Raw genomic sequence first — 19,562 nt, 5'->3', positions numbered from 1 at the left:
AAGTCATGCTCACTGTAGTTCTTCCTGTAATTCTCCCAGAGCAGTGGAAGAAGTGGAGCGAGGCCCAGCAGCAGGAGCAGGACAGAGGAGACACCGATTTGGGTGGCAGGTAAGCCTCCCTACAACGGTAAACCCTGCTCCACTGCATAGGTGGAGATTTGGAAAACTTCCCACTCCAAATGACTAAATCTCCACAATCTTTGATGGCGGAGCGGAGTTCATCGCCCGCCCTTAATTCGGACCAATCATCCTCCTCCTCCACCTGTGCTGTTTCAGGAATGGTGTAATTGTATGGCATAAAATGATGGTTCATTTTTATCATTGTCAATCGTTCCACATTTTGAGGCAAGAGACTGGTCCTTCTCACTGTAACAGCTGCATCAGCTTCAATGAACACATGCTCTGGAGACACTGGCTTCAGAATACTTTATTACAAGCCTCTTGAGCTTTGGCCATTGGTGCTTTGTCCCATACCAACACAACAATAGATTTTGATCATCCAGCTACTCCTGGAACATCCTGTGTATGGTCATTTGTGCTGCCACTTGCGCAACCTTGTCTGAAATCGCCCCTTCACTGAACTTAAGTCCTGCTGATTGAAACCAATACAATGCAGAAGTTGGGTCCAGTCCTTCTGTTGCTGCTGTTGACGGTGTTATAGTTGATGGTGTTGTTGGCTGCTGTGAGACAAGACTGCCCTCTTTGGAAGTTGAAGTTGGCACCCTAGAACTGTGGGGAGGGACTCTAAGTTTCAGTCATTCTTCTTCCAGGTCTCCAGCTTGCTCTACAATCCACCTCTTATGTTTTGAAACATCCCCTTCAGAAAAAGGATCAAGTAGTGTTGCATGCCGCTGAGCGCTATTAAAACTTTTGTCCGGGTCAAGACCTGCAGATTTATTTTAATTTACCCCCGCAAAAGTGATCCAGTGTGCAGTGATACACATGTAATCAGTTACCTGACAACTGTTCCACATGTCTATCGTCAGGCGGATAGTATGAAGAACACTTTTCTGTAAAGCTTCTCCAACCAACTGCAGCATATCGTGATGCAGCACTGGAACAGCAACTTTGGCAAAATAGGTCCGACATGGTACCATCCATTTTTGGCAGATGGCTTGTAAGAATTTCACTCCTTCCACAAAAGTGAAGGGAAGAGGACCAGCGCTAAAATGTTTCCAGTTTCCCATTTTACAAGCATGCAGTTGGGTGGTTCTGCTCATAGGGCACCTCCTGCCTAAACATACTTGTAATAGTAGCCTGGACTTTCTTCTTTTCTGGGGCCACTGACATCGGCGTCTTTAGAGAAGTAGATGGTGTTGGTAGACTCAATGTGAGTTGTTGGGGGCAATCACTGTATGCTGTGCTGTCACCATCTCACTCCGAATTTTGTGCCAATGTGAAGTCGCAGAGGTGGGTGAATCTGCTGGTGCACTGCTGGGGACAGGGCTGCTTTGTGCGAAGATGTCACCCTCTTCTTCCTCATCATCACTTTCCACTGTGATTGGACTTTTAGCTGATGTTCCCCAGCTCACCATCACGACCACGTTCAGCAATATTTTTAAGGTGCTCTTCCCACTTTTTTTTTTAGGGGTTTTTTCATATGGGTCGTTTGGCCTCCAGTACCATAATTTTACCAGGCTTACTTCAACAAACATTTGTGCGGCAAATGATGCATACTTCAATGTGCTCCCCCTCTTTGCTAACCATTAAAAAGTCCCAAACTGGGGAGGAGTACTGTTTTAATGTGCCACTGCCAATGCCTGAAGAAAAACTGAAGGAAGGTGGGCATGTTGTTTATTGCCTTTCTGCTTCGCCTGAGGTAGAGGTTGGTGCAGGTCTCAGCTGGGGCTTTGCAAATATGGGAGCAGCCGGTGCTACCTATGCCTCATCCCTCGGGGAAGGTTGAATAGCAATCTCATACTCCTCTGTGTCACCCTCCACAATGACTGCCTCGTCGTCGTCATCCTCCTTCCTCATCATCCCCTTCCATAAGTCTGAGTCTTTCAGCAACTTTACTTTTCCCTTGAATCTCCTGTTGTCTCCTGGACTCTGCCGAGGACCTCTCCATGTCCCTATTATCATCGTCAGAAGTGGTGCTTGGAAAAGATGGTAGAGTAGTACCCTTACTTTACCTTGTTGGAGATCTGGGAGCCAACTATTCTAAAAGAGGGGGTTCTTGCTCGGACGGAACTCAACCTCCCGTTCTGCTCCAACATCAGGAAAATGTACTATTGCAGCTTCTGTCCACTTTACTGTGTTTCCTAAGCCAATTGTGTACTACTCTGCAAAAGAGTCAAATTCAATTCAATGTCAATACTTGTTGGTGTCGACATGACTGCAGTGGCTGCCTCACTGACAGAGATGGTCCTGGGCTTAGGTTGGGGTGGTGCTGTTGATGCAGGAGTGCTGCTCCCAGCTTGCTCTCCAGAGACCAGTGCAGCAGGCACAAGTTTGCCAAAAAAGGTTCTGGTTCACCACGTCAGTGGCGGAGAGCTACTTCTTCTCACTGGGTATTTTCTTGGCAGCATCTTTCTTTGGGGCCATCTTAAAGCTCTCAGTTGGCAGTTGCATCAAGCTGCACAAGAGGAAGTGATTGAGGGACTGATGTGTGACTGCACAGGCTTTCTGTTTGGCAGTACTGCGGGTGATGTCTCTTCCCTTGTCTTGTACATCTAAAAGCAAACAAGCAAGAAAAACATTTAGTGTGAAACGTGGCATTGTTAGGAGTTTGAACTAGTACAGACAAAGGCAATAGTAGTGTGATTGTTTTGTTAACTTAGGTAACTACTTTAAAGTCAAACCACACCACAATACCATAATTGGGCATGAGAATACAACACAGAATATACAGAATGATAGAGCACTTTACTCTATGTTCATATATTCAAAAAGAGACATCTGTGGCACTCAATGAACTAATTGGGTAAATGGAATAGTAATCTTTAAAAAAATTAATAATGCTAGAGTCTAGAGTGCACCGCAGCTAGGGTGTCCACCAGGAAGAAATTTAATTATATGCCTAAAAAACTGAATGCTGTTGTGAGGCTGTGAGCCTATGGTGGATGGATAGATGGATTTTGGATAGACCGAGGCAAAACGGGAAAAAATTATTTACAATTAAAAAAAAAAAAATACAAAAATTTAAAAATGGCAACATTAAAAAATTGTACATTAAAAAATTTCTACATTGAAAATTATAAAAAGAATGACAATTAAAACAACAGATTCAAAAAAATGTAATACAAAAATATTACCAATAAGTGAATGGTCATCAGGCATATTATTAAACTGATATCTTTCCATGCAAACCTATGGCAATGGCACACTGGCTGGACACATAAAAATGGCTGCCAGCCAGTGCCACGTGGTCAGCAACAACACTGAGCAAGAAAGCATGGGAAAAAAAGAACACATGCTGTTCTAGGGCAAAAGCCCACTGGCTGGTTACACAAAATGGCCACCAACCACATGGTCACAACAACAACAACCAGCAAGGAGACATGGCCACAACAAAGAACACATGAAGGCCTATGGCGAAGGCACACTGGCTGCCTACACAAAATGACCGCCAGCCACATGGTCACTACACCAAGCAGGAGGCCTGGAAAACAAATAGCACATGCAGGCCTATGGCAAAAGCACTATGGCTGGCTGCACAAAGTGGCCACTAGACACATAGTCACAACAACAAGCGAGGAGGCATGGCCACAATAATGAGCACATGCAGGCCTATGGTAAAAACACACTGGCTGCCTTCACAAAATGGCCGCCAGCCACATGGTCACAACAACAAGCAGGAGGCCTGAAAAAGAGAGATAACATACAGGTCTATGGCAAAAGCACACTGGCTGGCTACACAAAATGGCCACCAGCTACATGGTCACAACAACAATGACAAGCAAGGAGGCATGCCCACAAAAAAGAACACATGCAGGCCTATGGCAAAAGCACACTGGTTGCCTACACAAAATGGTCTCTAGCCACTAGGTCACAACAACAGCAACCAGCAAGGAGGCATGGCCACAACAAAGAACACATGCAGGCGTATGGCAAAAGCACACTGGCTGGCTACATAAAATGGCTGCCAGCCACATGGTCACAACAACAATAACCAGCAAGGAGGCATGGTCGCAACAAAGAGCACATGCAGGCATAAGGCAAAAGCAAACTGGCTGCCTACACAAAATGGCCACCAGTCACATGTTCAAACAACAACAAGCAGGAGACATGGAAAGCAAAGAACACATACAGGCCTATGGACACCGACTATACAAAAAAATGGCCCCTGGCCACATGGCATAGGGAACAAAGACAAATGGTGGCCTATGACAAACACTCTCACACACTGGCCAAACAAAGGAGGCATGGTAACACAGAAAAAATATAATTAATTCAGCAATGCCTAAAACAAAAATTAACTGGGCTAAGACATTTTAAAACAACACACATCCCCTAAAGGTGTCAAATATAATTACCCCCTTATTTGCTGTTTGCAGAAAAATGTGAAACACGCAGCAAAGAATACACATTTAGTAATTTAATCCAATGCCATCTATGGCCTAAATGATGTTTTAATTATGCGTGGGTGGAGTTCGCTGAGTTCCGCTATGCATAACTCTGCACAGTTATTAAAAAACTCACTGTACACTCTGATTTTTAGCACCGGGTGTTTGTCCCACACTGAAAAATCAGAGCAAACTGCACCATGCACAGAACAAGAGAGAGCTGCTTCTTTCTGCCACTCAGCAGCTTCCTCAACGCGAACAGCTGGTTTCTCAACGCGAGTGGTCACGACCATCCGCACCTGCTCGCATTGAGAAATCTCACTAGGAGGTGATCTAGCCTTGGATTCTACCCGATTGCCAACTAGCGAGCAGGAGCGAGGAAAAAACTCTCTGAATTTGCAGTGTGCTGAAAACTCCACAAACTCAGCGAATGGAGTGGAGTTCACACCCCAGGCCTAGTTTCAACTCAACGGACACCACAGAAACAGTTCTTTCATGCACTCATAACTACTACTGGGCCTACTGGCTGAAAGGCCCATTGGTAGACTAAGCCACATAATAAATGTAATGAATATTGCAAATTTATTAAAAAACATGGAGAACATGTACAAAACTGTGCAACATTTTTCCTTTACAAAAGAAAAAGAATTGCATGCAAAAATAAAAAACCTAGACCCCTACTGAAAATGCAGGCCACCCACCACAATACATTTTAAAAATTGAATAAAGTACAAACAAATCCTGGTGCAAACAACCAAACACACAAACAACACACTTATACACCCGTTTTTCAACTTACTTCTTGAAATCTCAATACAAAGTCCTTAAATCCAATGGAATATATGCAGTTGACAAGGAGAGTGATCCTTCCAGCTCCAAATCCCAATGAAACTTAAACAGGAGGTGGACAATACACTGAGGGGAGCCTGTTGGACAGGAACAGGAAGTTGGAGTCATTGAGGCACTTCCTTTCTGTTGGAAAAAAAAGCTTCTTGCACAAAAAACTGCTCCAATGGACAGATGGAGAAGAAAATACACTTGAAAAGCCTCTCAGCTGCTTCTTGAGCACACAAGCTGCTCGAGCGCTCCATTTTCAATAGCAATCGGCACTGCATTGGCACCGTCGCGGCCAGAAGTAGTGCGAGTAAGCGCGAAGCCTAGCAGAAAGCTAGATAGTGGTGCAAGGGAGCACAAAGTCTAGCACTCGCTTGCTAGTGGCCCAAGAGTGTTGTGGCACTCGTGAGTGAGTGCCAAAACAAACCTTGAGCACGCAAATGGAAACAGAACTCTGCTTTGCTCCCGAAGGGCAGAATTCAGTAACTCCGAGCTCCTCTGCAGGTTCGGTAAGTGCCCGATATCGACAAACTCTGCAAGCTTGGCAGAGTTTTATGCCCGGGCCTACTTCACAACACTCCAGAGGAATAAACAGCAAAGTAGAGCCCATGTGTGGAAAGCTAAAGAACATAGAAGGACGCTGAAAGACATACCAGGAGGTAAGGTGATAGACACACAGCTACCAGGGTCTATGATAATGTTTGTATCGCAATGTGAGTGTATGTTCTGAACTTCTAGGAAGTTCAGCAAATGAACAAAAGTTACACCAAAAATCCGGAAACTCACAGTGGGAAGTGGCAGCACACAGTGGCTCAGATCATGGGTGGGCCGAGGGTCTGCAAATATGAGGAATAAAGTGCCCTGTTCCTGAGAGTCAGCCTATGCTCGTAGAGCCTGAGAAGATCATTTTATCTCTTAATAAACCTGCCTGCGAAGATATCGTGGCTTAAATAAGTGGTCATACCAACACTACATTTTAACATATCTTAGAGGTTTAGCCACCTGCAGCAAACATCTGTGTACGTCCAGTTTCAGGATATAATATTCTGAAAAAACTTGGTTAACGAACTTCTTAGAAATACTTTTATGAACATTTTCCATTTCTGTATTTCTTTTCTGGCTTTTTCCCCCTTAGTGCCCCTCCTAGCCCCCCTGGAGCTGCCGTCTCCCTCCCCCTCTGCCCGCCGCCCGTAAACAAACCCCTAGCCCTCCCCCCCGTCTCCCTTCCCCAGGAAGCGTCCAGATCGGTGGTCTGTGAAGAGATGAGGCAGCCCTGCACCGTGATCAGTGAACACCCCCCTTCCTTAGATCCATCAAATTTCCAGCACACCAAAAGAAGAAGAAGGAAAAAAAAGGGTCCCTCCGGAAACAGCAACCTATCCAAACTTGCATAATAGGAAGAAGAGAAAAGCAGAAAGAAAAGAGAGACAAAAGAGAGAGAGATAAAAAGAGAAAGGAACATTGTGATTAGACTAAATCTCAGTAAGTCTCTGTTCCATCCCTATTCTACGCCTGATCACATCTCCTTACCATCAAGGCGACTCACGTATATCTTGAATCCTATTTTCCCTGAGCCCTTCCATTAAGTTCTCCCAAGAATTCTTTCTCTTTAATCTCGGATGTAAAGTAGCGGGTCCTGTCCCCAGCTACCACCTTTAGTTTGGCTGGATTCATCAGGTAAGCCTGTGCGCCTTTTGCCTGGAATGGGCTGATCATCTGCAGTAGTCTCCAGCGTCTCTCAACTGTTACTTGGCAGCAGTCAGGTCGGGTGAAAAATTCAATACATCTATCTTGCGTTTACTTTCTGGTCTAGCTTTCTCGAAGATGTTCTGCCTGAGAAGATAATTCTCAAAGTAGACTAGCACAGATCTGGGTCTTGCATCTGCTCCAACAAGCTTTTTCAATGTCAGGGGGACCTGATGGGCCCGTTAAACTTCTTGAGTCCAGTTCCACCCTTCCACGTCGGGAAACACCTTTCTTAATAGCTTCACCATACAGAGACAAATGTCCATGCCTTCTTTATCCTCTGGACTGCCCAGGAATCGCAGGTTGTTCTGGCGTTGGCGGTTTTCTTGATCCTCCAAGTTCCATTGAATATCTACTAGCATGGCCTCATGCGATTCCGTCTCACTCTGGGTTGCTGCAATATCTGTCTCAAGATTTCTAGTTCTTGTCTCCAGCTCTGTCAGTCGTCAGAAATATCATTGCATACTTGAACAACTTTCCGTACTGACCCCTGCACCTTGCGAATAGCTGCCTGGGAGCGTCTTCTATCCTGCCTTGTTTCTTCCCAGTGTGCCATGATGGATTGCAAGATAGCGTCCAAAGTTGTGATGGGTGCATCTTCAGGATCCGGTGCTTTGCCCCCAGCCTCCCCCATTAGTTGATTTGATGGTCAGCAATCCCAATTTAGAACTTTTCCTTTTTTTACTAAATTGAAGGTTCTAGAGCCCGTTTGGCTCTAAACGTGGTTTAGACAGAGTCCATCCCACTAGTATCGGGTAAACTTTCGCTCTCGCTTTCACTCAAGCTTGATAAGGATAGAGAATCCACCATTGACCCAGTATCGTCCGATAATGAATAGAAGTAGTCCGTTACCTGCACATCAGTATCCTTCCTTTATTGCCTTCTTTCCCTGTTAGGTTTTGCCATTTTTCCCCCAGAGTTTTGTCTCGGATTTTCTTAATCCTACTCTGTTGAGAGTTCTCAGAGTCGTTTTTTGTTAGCTCTGATTGTACTTCTGCCTCCTCCCCACCTGCGATGTTCTCTATTGCATTTTCAAGCTGTATGCTGTTGCTAGAATGGGTGTTGCTATCCCCAACTTGGTCTTCTTTACTCCTTTCTTTTTCCGCTCCAGTCCAAATTGCCTGCATTCATTGTCCTAGTTTCCCCTACACAGTCATCCCGTACCTATGGGGAGGCGGCCTCTACCGAGACGAGAGCTGCATGCTTAGGCACTGGTATTGGCTGGATAGATACTCACGTTTTCATTTACCTGTAGGCTGGCTGATGTTACTGTCTTCCTCGTCTCAGCATCTAGATCCTCCATTCCACCTTGCTCCGCAGTCCTAACTCCAGCTCTAAGCCCTGCTTGTGGCTTGGAACCTCCGAGTACTTCCACAATCGTCGGACTGGGCAGGCGCTGCTGGGGCATTGGCCCGCCCTTCCAGTCTGGAATATCGTTCTTCAGGGTCGCGGTTTGTCCTCAGCGCCCGGGCTGTCAAGCCATTACCTCTGTCCCGGCACAGAACTGTGATGTGGAGCGGGCAGATGTCGGGCCACCGGTGGCCTGGGTTGTCCCCATCTTCCCTCAGGTTACCGGCTGTCCCTCTGGTTTCAGCCCATTTAGGAGCCGCACTTCCGTGCAGCAGCAACCGGAGAGGCTTAGCTTGCCGTAGAGCTGTTGGCAGGTTAGTAGGAGCTCCTGCTGTTTAGCTGCAATCCTGCAAGTGGGGGACAGCTGTTGGTCTCTTCCCTTAGCAATTTCAACAGGGAGTTCAAAGTCTCAGTAGAATCCTTGTTTTATTGCCGGGGGGGCATTTCGGGGGGTCTCACTAGATCAGGGTGTTTACATGCTGTGAGCAGTTGCCTTAGCCCACCACCATCTTGCTTCCCCTCGTGTCCTAGAACTAGACAATACAGATGGATGGTCTCTGTAACTAGCTATGGCTAAGTTGAGGATTTGTTCAGCGAATGTAGGGGGGCTGAATGATAAAAAGGAAAGATCAAAGGATTATGAGATGTGGAAATGTATGAATCCAGAGGTAATCTGTCTTCAAGAGACACATATCCCATGGTGCAATAAAGATGCCCTTCAGATAAGGGGCTATGAATTGGCAGTATGCTCTACACAAACCTCTATGATAAGAGGAGTTGCCATATACATAAGACATCAGGCTGGGATAGTAAAGCGCATAATGGCAGATAAGTGGGGGCGCTAGGCAATAGCTACATTAAGTACTGGGGTGACAATAGGGCCTATATATGGTTCAAACCAAGACATCCCTAAAATTTGGGAGGATTTGCGAGTGGAACTTGCTTCCTGGCTGACCCCATTAATAATATGTGGGGATTTTAATATACATCTGGGGCTCTCTCTGGATGATGGGCTGCAATACAATGGGAGGAAACCTCAGGTATATAGAGCACTAAACATTTTTGAGGAGTGTCATGGTCTGTCAGACGTCTGGACATATAAGAATACTATTAACCCAAGATACACCTACTTTTCGCACCCCCATCAAAAATATGTTTGCTTAGATTATTTTTTGATCCCTACTAATGTGCTTGATGAGGTAGAGATAACCAAACTGCCCAACTCTTTTCGGACCATAACACGCTTCTGCTGGAAATAACAGGGCAAGAAATAGAGGGGAAGCAGTGCTGCTGGTCATTTGATAAGAAACTACTAGTAGACGAAGAATTCCTTTTCTATATAAAGAAGTGGGTAAGAGAGTTTTTCAATATGAATCAATACAGCGCCTCATGTACTATAGTGTGGGACTCATTTAATGCTGGGCTGAGGGGGGAAGTTATAAGCTATGTTGACCAGCGGCGTAAGACGCAGAGAAATTAGGTTAATTCTTTAATTGTACGGCTGACACAACTGGAGCTAGAGCACACAAAACTGATCTGTCGGGGGCAGGAGACATCAAGTGAGGTCATGGCGAAAATAGCTACAGCTACGTCAGAAATAAACAGCTATTTTCAGGTGCAAGTGGCCCAGACTTTTCAAACACACCAAAGGGAGATTTGCAAATACGGGAAGCGGCAGGAAGACTACTGGCCCTTCGGACAAGGCAGAAGATAGCTAGGAATAGTATAACTAAAATAAAGAACAGTGAAGGGCAGTATGAAACCCAACCTATGGAGATTAAAGGGGTTTTCGAACAATTTTATCAAAGCTATACCAATTAGGCCCCACTGACTTCGCCCAAATGGGAACTGGGAGTAGACAGCCGGCGATGAATAAAATTGACGAAGCTACATACTTGGAGATGGAAGCAGAATTTACGCTTGATGAGGTGGTGACTGCTCTATGCTCTCTATCTTCCAGGAAGGCCTCAGGCCCGGATAAACTCCCGATCTAGTTATATAAGATGCTTCAACACGATCTGGCCCCACTATTACATGATCTTTTTCTAGGTGTACTGTGGAATTCCACCTACTTCTTAGCAGGGAACAGACATAGTATTTCTAAGAAGCGGAAACCACTGGCGTTGCCTGCCTCGTATCGCCCTATCTTTCTGATAAATTCCAATGCCAAAATGTATTCCAAAGTTTTAGCAAACCGGCTACAGAGGGTCATAGCCAAACTAGTCTCACCATGGCAGCACGGCTTTGTACCGGGCAGGGAAACCACAGACCATGTGAGACGGGTGATCTCCCTACTGGATATAGCAGAGGCAACAGGAGACAATATGGGTGTGATCCTCTTAGTCGCTGAGAAAGCTGTCGACCGCTTGGCATGGCAATGTCTTTGGGAAGTCTTATCAGAGAGAGGGTTTGGCCCAGAAGTAATTACAGCTATTCGAGCAATGTATTATACACCCTATGCAAGGCTGCAGATGATGGGGAACACATCGGGGAGAATCGAAGTGGCCAGGGTGAAGAGACAGGGATGCCCGTGTTCCCCAATTCTCTTCACCATGTATTTAGATCCTTTTATCAATCAGATACTTCTAAACACTGCGATTAAAACTATAGCAACTAATTGGTATGAGACCAAGGTTTTGGACTATGCGGATGATATTGCTATTATTACATCAAACCAGAGAAGGCAATCAAAGAAACTGAGAGCATGGCATAGGAATTCGGGAGCAGGTCAGGATATCTGTTGAACAAAGAGAAGACACATATAATTAGCTCACGGCAATGCATTATACCAGACCAGCGCCAAACTGAGTCGGCCGTGTACTTGGTGGTCAGGATAAGCTCTAACATCGATGCAATTTGGCCTACTAATCTTGACCCGGCGTTGGATGAAATAGTCACGGAGCTGAGGCGTCTGGATAAACAGCATCTAACAATCAGAGGCAGGGTTAATGTATAAAAAGTGAAAATATTTCCTAGAGTGCTATAACTGTTCCGCTCCATTCCCCTGGAATTGACAGATACCATAATACAGAAAATGTATACGCAATTATCAAAAAACTAGACGGGCTTTGAAAACGTTAACACTCCTGTAAGATAGGGGGGGGGGCTGCTCCTAACTTGCTGGTTTATTACTGGGCTGCTGCCTTGCAACAGATGGGCACTCTGTTGATGACACATAGGCCGAGAAGTGAGGAAGATCTACCTTCCATCTATCACTTAGCTGTTGGCAAAGAGGCGGTGGAGCTCTCTCTTAGGTAGTTGGAATCCAGTTATTACATAAAAACACGGTTCAAATGCATAAAGGTTGCCTGGAAGATGTGGGGTAAAGTCACCAGACTACAAAAAATTCCAAAATATAATGGATATACGCCTTTATGGCGCTCCTCATTTCTTCCAGCGTAGATGTATGATGTCATGGGTAGAGGTTGGGAGCAGGCTGGAATAGAAAGGATAGAGAGCTTATTTAATAATTCAGAGATCATTCCCTTTTCAGAATTAGTCCAAAACCTGGGGTGAGATCACAGGACACAATTCAAATACATACAGTTCAGAGGCTGTTTAAGGAACTTTCCTAGAGGGTCTTTCAATCTCTGCGAAATACCATTATTGGATACGATATGCCGAGGGGATGGTAGGATCAGGGACTATTATACGATATTAATGGAAACCCTCCCCAAAGATCTGGAGAAAACGGAGGCGAAATGGGCAGAAAAAACAGGGGATGAGGAGGTTGATTTAGATATGTCAATTGAACTGGGGAAGAAGATCTTTCTATCTGCAAATTTAAAAGCTCAGCACTATAAAACCCTTTTTAATTTGTATTATACCCTCACGAAACTTTATGAATGGAGGAAAAGGGAGACCGATAAATGTCCTACATGCCAAACCGGCCCGGCGGACAGCATACACATGTTCTATGCATGTAGTAAACTGACGTCTTCAAAAACTGGCATAGAAAATTTCTGGCAGCAAACAATCAACAGGGCGATTCCAATTAGTCCAGCACTGATGATACTGGGTTACGATAGCCGAGCTGGATTACCTACGTCACAAAGGGATTTTGTATTCATCACAATAGCTGTAGCTAGGTTATTGATAGATATGGCATGGAAGGATATTGAACCCCCCACATACTTGGCATGGCTCAATCGCTTGCTAAGCATTTATACTCAAGAAACGGCATTATATAAGAACAATGGCCTTCGGGGTAGGGAGAAAGGTTGAAAGATCTGGGCATTCATGACCATGTGGCTTAGCAAAAAGACAGGATGAAGAGGTTGACATATGTATAGCCCACTGTATAACAAGAGAAACATCTACTCTTTTTAGAGATCACCGGGGGTTCTTGGGGTAGAAGCCAGGGATTAATCATGCATACAATGGGAGACTGCAAGATGGATTTAGTATATGAAACATATTAAAGCGGTTCCCCCAGTCTCGAAATTTGTCAGCCCGACAAGCATGCATATTATGTTATAGATGAACCTGTAATCTATTTATTGATGAAATTATTGAAACTGTAATGTATTTCTACTTTTGTACCTTTCTGGCTAAAATAAATTTTTTTTAAAAGTAAAGCAGGACACTGGGACACTCAAAGCAAATACCGGTCTTTCCTATCAATTATTGACGTCTGAACACAATTCCCCCAGTGTTAAGTAATGACTTGTCTTTTATAAAGCTCTTCATAGAGCATATGGTTACGTAGCATAATATAGCACAACAAATAGCATCACACATTAAGGTCTTCACACCACTACATGTCCTACCTTATAATAAAAAATAATAAAAAAGTGAAATACTTTTATGAAATCTTCAACAAGTTTCAATGATCCTAAAATAGCTCAGAGGTTGACCATGCCTGCGGCAAAGAACCAGTCGCTCAGTGTTAGATAGCTCAATGAGTAAATGCTTTGCTGCAGAGATCATTCTGCGAACTGCAGGTCGCAAGTTACAGTCCGGTGAGCCAGGCACTTTCTGCAAAAAGGTGCGCGCAGTCTGCATGGCACCAGTTTTTAGCCAATCCTTCAATAAAGACACTGTTGACAAATGGATTTATTAAGTGGCAAAACAAGTTTGAAACCCCCGAACTCACTTTGAGGGACATTGTATCACTCTTCGTCTATTTCCTCAAAAATATTTCTCAATAAACGAATGCAAGTTTTAGAATCAATTCACAGCTGGCTAGAAAATGAAAAGACTGTGCACCAAAAGCAATATTTCTCAGAGCCATCTGCGAAGACCGAAGTATATTCCCAGAAAGAAGCGAGTCTCACATCAATTTCGTCAGATGACAGCAGCGTTTGAAGCCGGAGTGGGCTCTTAGTCGTTTGGGCAGCAGACCTGTGTGATAAAAGGCACCTGGGCAGGGACTGGCAGTGGGCACACGGAGTCAATTCAAAGTCATTCATGTCCTGTGTCCCACACAAGGGAATGGGTGGCGGTGGGGGGCAGCTTCCTGAGTGGCGTTGACCTTCGGGGGTCACACTATTGGTGACTAGTGACAGGAGCAATAACATGGTCGGACTGAGACATACATTAGCCCCTTGAACCAATATAAAAGTGCAATCGAATCAGACAGGTAAAAGGTGGCCACATTTGTGAATTGGAGCAGCTTTGAACTCATAAAGACAGGCCCTGTACAGGTGTGGGAGACTGAATGAGTGTGTGATTGCTGTGCACACTTTGTGTGATCTGTAAGAATTCACAGGCAGATTTACAAGCCCCTTTCGCCACTTTTGCGTCACTTTTAACATAGTAAAAATGACGCAAAAGTGGCGCAAGGGGCTTGTAAATAAGCCCCTCAATTGTTAAAAACAGCCCCTCAGACCACTGAAATGGTCCCCTAACAGCTAAAACTGGACCACCTGTGAGGCCAGCCCGCCTGAAAAAGGGAACAAAAGGCGGTGAGGGGGAGAGGAAGGAGGGCTTTGAGGCAGAGAGAGTGTGTAGGCTTAAAACGAGTCAGATGACGAAAACAGGTCCGCGGGACTGATAGGGTGAGGCAGGCAGGAAAAGAACCACCCCACTCTGACCCTCGCATGGTCCGCATCTTCTAAGAGAGTCTTACTTGCAGTCTCCGCTGCGTCCTCCAGCACTCCTTCAGACGTGAATGTCACCCGAGCAAGGTGCACTGCCTTCCTTGTTATCGCTGCACGCGCCGGCGACACTAGTGTTTATACAGGGAGGAGAGGCAGGGTGTGACCACTTCTTTCAATCCGGCTATATCCGCACGCGGAGCCAATTTCGTACAAGCGAGCGTCCCGTTTCAAAGGAGGCTCGTGCCGCACGCTATGAGCTTAAGGAAGGGATCCCACCAACCCATTTAGAGAACCAGTCATTGCTCGGATAGCGCCCTGGGCGGATAGAAACGTGGCCCCCTCACTGCTGCCGGTGAATACACGGAGGCAGCAGGGGTCCCATTGAGTGTGCGCAGGTCGGTCACGATGTGATTACATCCAAGCAGTGACTGGCCTCTGAACGAACAACTCCCCTGAAATAGCCTGATTCATTCACAACTTAACACCATCACACTGGGGGCAAGTTGTTGGTGTGGTGGATAGGGTTGTCATTGTGCGTCAGCAGGGCTCGAGAGGTGAAGGGAGGGGCCTACGGGGGCGTAAAAGGGCATTTGCAAAGTGTCCATAGGATATTAATGCAGACCCCTCTATGCCCCCCTCTGACGATTGGCACCCTAGGCATGGGTACAGCTCACCCATGCACCCAAGTGAAGATAGCAGAGAATGGATTGTGCATCAACCAAGAATGACACCCCCGGAGTCATGTTAAGGATTCGGGCCTTGCGCAAGAAGCATTTTGGGGGCCCTTTAAGGCAAAAAAATAGTTCTAATGCCTTTCTTGGGACCACAAAAACCCTTAAGGCAACATGAGGAAGAGAGACAGAGTTAAAGGCAGATTGGGAGAAAGGTTAAGATAGAGAGCTAGAATAAAGTTAAAGGTCAAAGAGATAAAGTTACCTGTCCAATGCAAATGCAATCAGAAGCATGCACCCTCAACAACATCCACATGCAGCACCCCCTTCCCCAAACGCAGAAAGTAATCCAAACATGCACCCACAGAACAGACCCCCAGCAACACCACACAGATACCCACTGAGCCAGCATTAACAGACACAGCCCAGACACAATAGACATCAGACCCGCAGACACCAGCATCAACAACAGGCAGACCCATTACACAGACCAACACTTCCTCTAACTCCCAAAGCCCACCCCCTGTCATCCCACCTCCTGAGATTCCCATTGAAAACTCTCAGTTTCTACATGGAGTTTCCTCTACCACAACCACTGCCCCCCCCCCCCCCCCCATAGTCGGCCCAAACCCTGCCCACTGGATGCCCCTTCCTTGGGAGGTTTGCCTGGCATTGTCATGGTAGGCAAGTGGAGTGGTACAGCACTGTGCTGGGCCACATTGGACTTCTGGACTGGCCATTGGCCTTCGTTGTTATCTTTTCTTTTAAATTAAAACTGTTTACTAATTGATGACACCTCAGTCCTGCCATTCCGTTTCATGCTGTTGGCTGATATGACTTTCTTAAGAACGTGCGACTACAGCTGTGTAACTTTGAGCCAGATTAGTGGTCCATTGGAAGTGGTGAGTGTAATCTGACCTTTTCACCTGTTCTGGAATTTCAGTAGATTAGGGGACATGTTCATTGAATGAATATGTGGGATGAAAAACAAATAGGGGTGCATTGTGTGGTTTTTCATTAGGTAAGTATTTCGGCTTGGCCACAGTCAACCACATCTAGCTTGCCCTTCTCTCTACGATGTAGGTTGGGTATGTGTTAGGTGTGTTGAAGTTAGATATTTGTGTATGCACACATGGAGGGTGTCAACTTCTCATTCCTTTGTGTATTTCTGTGTCCATTTTGCAGTGTATATATTTCAGCTACTTCCTCTAGATGTGTGCCTGATGCTGTTAGTGCTGTGTTTGCTTTCCTAAATTGCACTTACTCACTGCCTACAGATGCCTGGCACTTGGTTAGTCCATTGGTTGTCCCTGATACACTTCAGTTCTTATGTCTAATGCTCATGGAATTTGTCAGGCATGCGCAAAATGAAGTGTGCCCACTGCCCCAGGCTTTCATGGTTACCCCGATGGAGGCATAGTTATCCTGCAGAGAGTGTTTCCATTGTGCACTTAGGATGTTTTTTCCCACTGCTTCTATGTAATCCCATTGAGTGACATTGCCGTTTGATGTAGGATATGTGTGAGAGTCGACTACAGAGTTGTAGCTAAGAAGGTGTTTTTGACTTTGACGACACATCCATTCTGATGATACTTTCACCTCACGACGGCAGCAGGGATGTGCGCCTTGTGATCATGTCATATTCACTGAGGCATCTTGGTCGGTGTTTGAAATACAAGTCCTCTTGGTAGTTGTAGTCAATTCAGTGTGACTTGAGAAATGGTGAGCTTCATGATTGGTGAAGATAAGTAGTGACATGCCAGACAAGTGAGAAAGGTCAAGTCTTATGTGTGACAGACATTGATAGGTGTGATGTTGTGGAGGAGGTGGTATTGTGGTACACAAATGAAATCAGACATCACTACCACTTTAGGTCTGGGAAGGCATCCTAATCTTTTGTTTGGTCAATCCTTATAAAACAATTCCAGCCAGGGACACTGTATACGTGCGAAATCATTGGGGACCCCACCTCTCTTTCCTGGTCCACGGCAAGACATCATTTTACAAAGTTGCCATTGGCAACAGGTAGTTGAGTGGGATCACTGACATAATATCGATTACCAAAATATCGACTACTTAAAATATCGTTGCTAAATTATCGACTACAATATTATCGACTCACCATACTTATTAAACAAAATACAAAAATATCGAGTACACAATATCGTCTTAACAAAATATCGTATATCATTATATCGAAGTTAAAAATATCGTTAACAAAATTATCGTCTACTCTTAAATGACAATGTAAATGACAAAATTATCGAAACCAGAAATATAGACAACCAAAATATAGAATATTTCACAATATCGACTATCTAAAAAACTATGAAGAAAATATACTTTAAGCACAACACATACATTAACATTGCAATACATAATAAAACACGTAAATAACATTAAAATTTTCGTTCAAACACATACATTTAAAAATAAACATTCCATAAACAATATGAATACATTTCACTACATAAATAATTTTATAATTATTATACATGCATTAAACCACATTTAAAAATCTCTGTAAAGCATTTAATACTACAAATAAACAATGACTTACTACTAATAAGTTGCTAATTAGCGTTTCCCTTACAAGGAAACAAACAGCCAGAAAAGAAAAAAAAAATTAAGGTGGACCAATGACATGCTCACATTTCAAATTAAACCAATGAAATGAAGCAACTAATTAATTGCACACTATAAAAACACTACATTTCAACATCTCTTTCACACTACAAACTGAAAAGAAGAAATAAGACGAAACTCTACTCAACTGTTTCCTGAAAGAAGAATTACAGTCCAAAAGAAAATTTAACAACTACAGAAAGTAAGTTAAACTCTGTTTATAAAGCAACTAATCTAGAATGCTACAGCTGAAACTATTTCTATAAATTAATGTACTACACTTCATTTAATTACATTCATTTCGCCTCTATAGATACCTTCTAAAAAGACAGAAATATTTTGGACATCCCCACAACTCTAATATTAATCAATGTAAGTATTGTTTTACTTTTTCCTACCCACCTACAACTATTAAATAAAAAAATAATTCTAAAAAATATTTATTCCTTATTTGTCTCCTCTACAGAAAACCACTGAACCATCCAAAACTACCTTCTACGCAATCACCTACTGGACCAAAGAAATAAGTAAGTATATAAACCTCAATCATTAAACAGCCTAAAATACGCAGCCAGAATGTTACTTTCCCCTTAAAACAGTAGCACATTCAAAAAAATGTATCCAACTATTAACAAATTTTTTTCTCTTATCAACAGAAAATCTATCTCCAAGATTAAACTGAAAGCTTGAAGTCAGCTAATTAACATCTTTCAACACATCAAATTATACATTGTAAGTATATTCACTAAAATGTAAATATATTTAAAATATCGATAACATTGTTTATATTTACAAAATATTTTTTCATCTCCCCTAGCATAATACAGAACAACATGACTGAAGGTGCTGAATTTATAACGTCTCAAAAAAATAAAATGTTGTTATGTTATATGGGTTATGTATATACACAAGAAAAGCAAAGTGGTCTGAAAATGTTTTGGAAATGTAGCAAATACTACTCAAACAAATGCTATGGTAGAGCTATTACAAAAGAAACCACTGTTCTTTCTGTAAAAGAACATAATCACCCCCCCAATATTACAGAGATAGAAGTTAGAAATGCTCTTGAAAACATTAAAGAAGCAAGTACTAGCACTGATAAACCCACCACCCAAATACTCAAAGAACAATTAACCCTTTCGCCGCGGCGGGAATTCCGCCGCGGCGCGGGGGGGTGCGGGGGGGCAGCGCGGTGGCGCCGTGCTCATGACGGAGCCGCTCCGTCATGAGCCACGGTTGGCGTGTGCTCATGACGGAACGGTTCCGTCATGACTCCGCCCATTTGCGTTGTCCCCCCGCACAGGCGGGGAAACAGCGCCGCGTAGGCGGAGCGGCCGCCAACGGGCGTGTCATGACGGAACCGTTCCGTCATGAGCACACGGCAACCGTGGCTCATGACGGAACGGTTCCGTCATGAGCGGGGAAGGGGTTAATAAAAATACCACACCATGCATCAGCACAATTACCCCCAATTGATTGTTTAAAAAGAACTATAGCTAGACAAAAAAAACTAACTACCAAAACTTTACCTACCCCTAAAACATTTGATACAGTAATCATTCCCCCAGAATTAAGCATAACTCACACTAATGAACCATTTATTTTTTTTGACAACAAATCTCCTGAGAAAAGAATAATTATGTTTGCTACTGCAAACAATTTAGTGAAATTACAACAATGTGACACTTGGATGATGGATGGAACTTTTAAAGTTTGTCCAAAACCATTTTACCAGCTGTACACAGTGCATGGATTGTACCAACATTCTAACATTCCATTCATCTATGCCC

At 44.0% G+C, this 19,562-nt stretch overlaps 1 protein-coding gene across 1 annotated transcript in view; it reads right to left on the bottom strand.

Annotated features, from left to right (window-relative positions):
• LOC146868751 (uncharacterized) overlaps positions 1–14,578 on the bottom strand; it is a 74,548-nt gene extending 59,970 nt beyond the window's left edge. The window contains exon 1 of the mRNA XM_085616178.1: positions 14,506–14,578. The gene's annotated coding sequence lies outside the window, so the exon portion shown is untranslated. The remainder of the gene's footprint in view (positions 1–14,505) is intronic.
• Between the last annotated feature and the right edge of the window lie 4,984 nt (positions 14,579–19,562).

Source organism: Triturus cristatus, chromosome 1_2 (genome assembly GCF_964204655.1).
Source record: "Triturus cristatus chromosome 1_2, aTriCri1.1, whole genome shotgun sequence".
Classification (NCBI taxonomy): Eukaryota; Metazoa; Chordata; class Amphibia; order Caudata; family Salamandridae; genus Triturus; species Triturus cristatus.
This window is presented reverse-complemented; position numbering and strand designations above follow the sequence as displayed.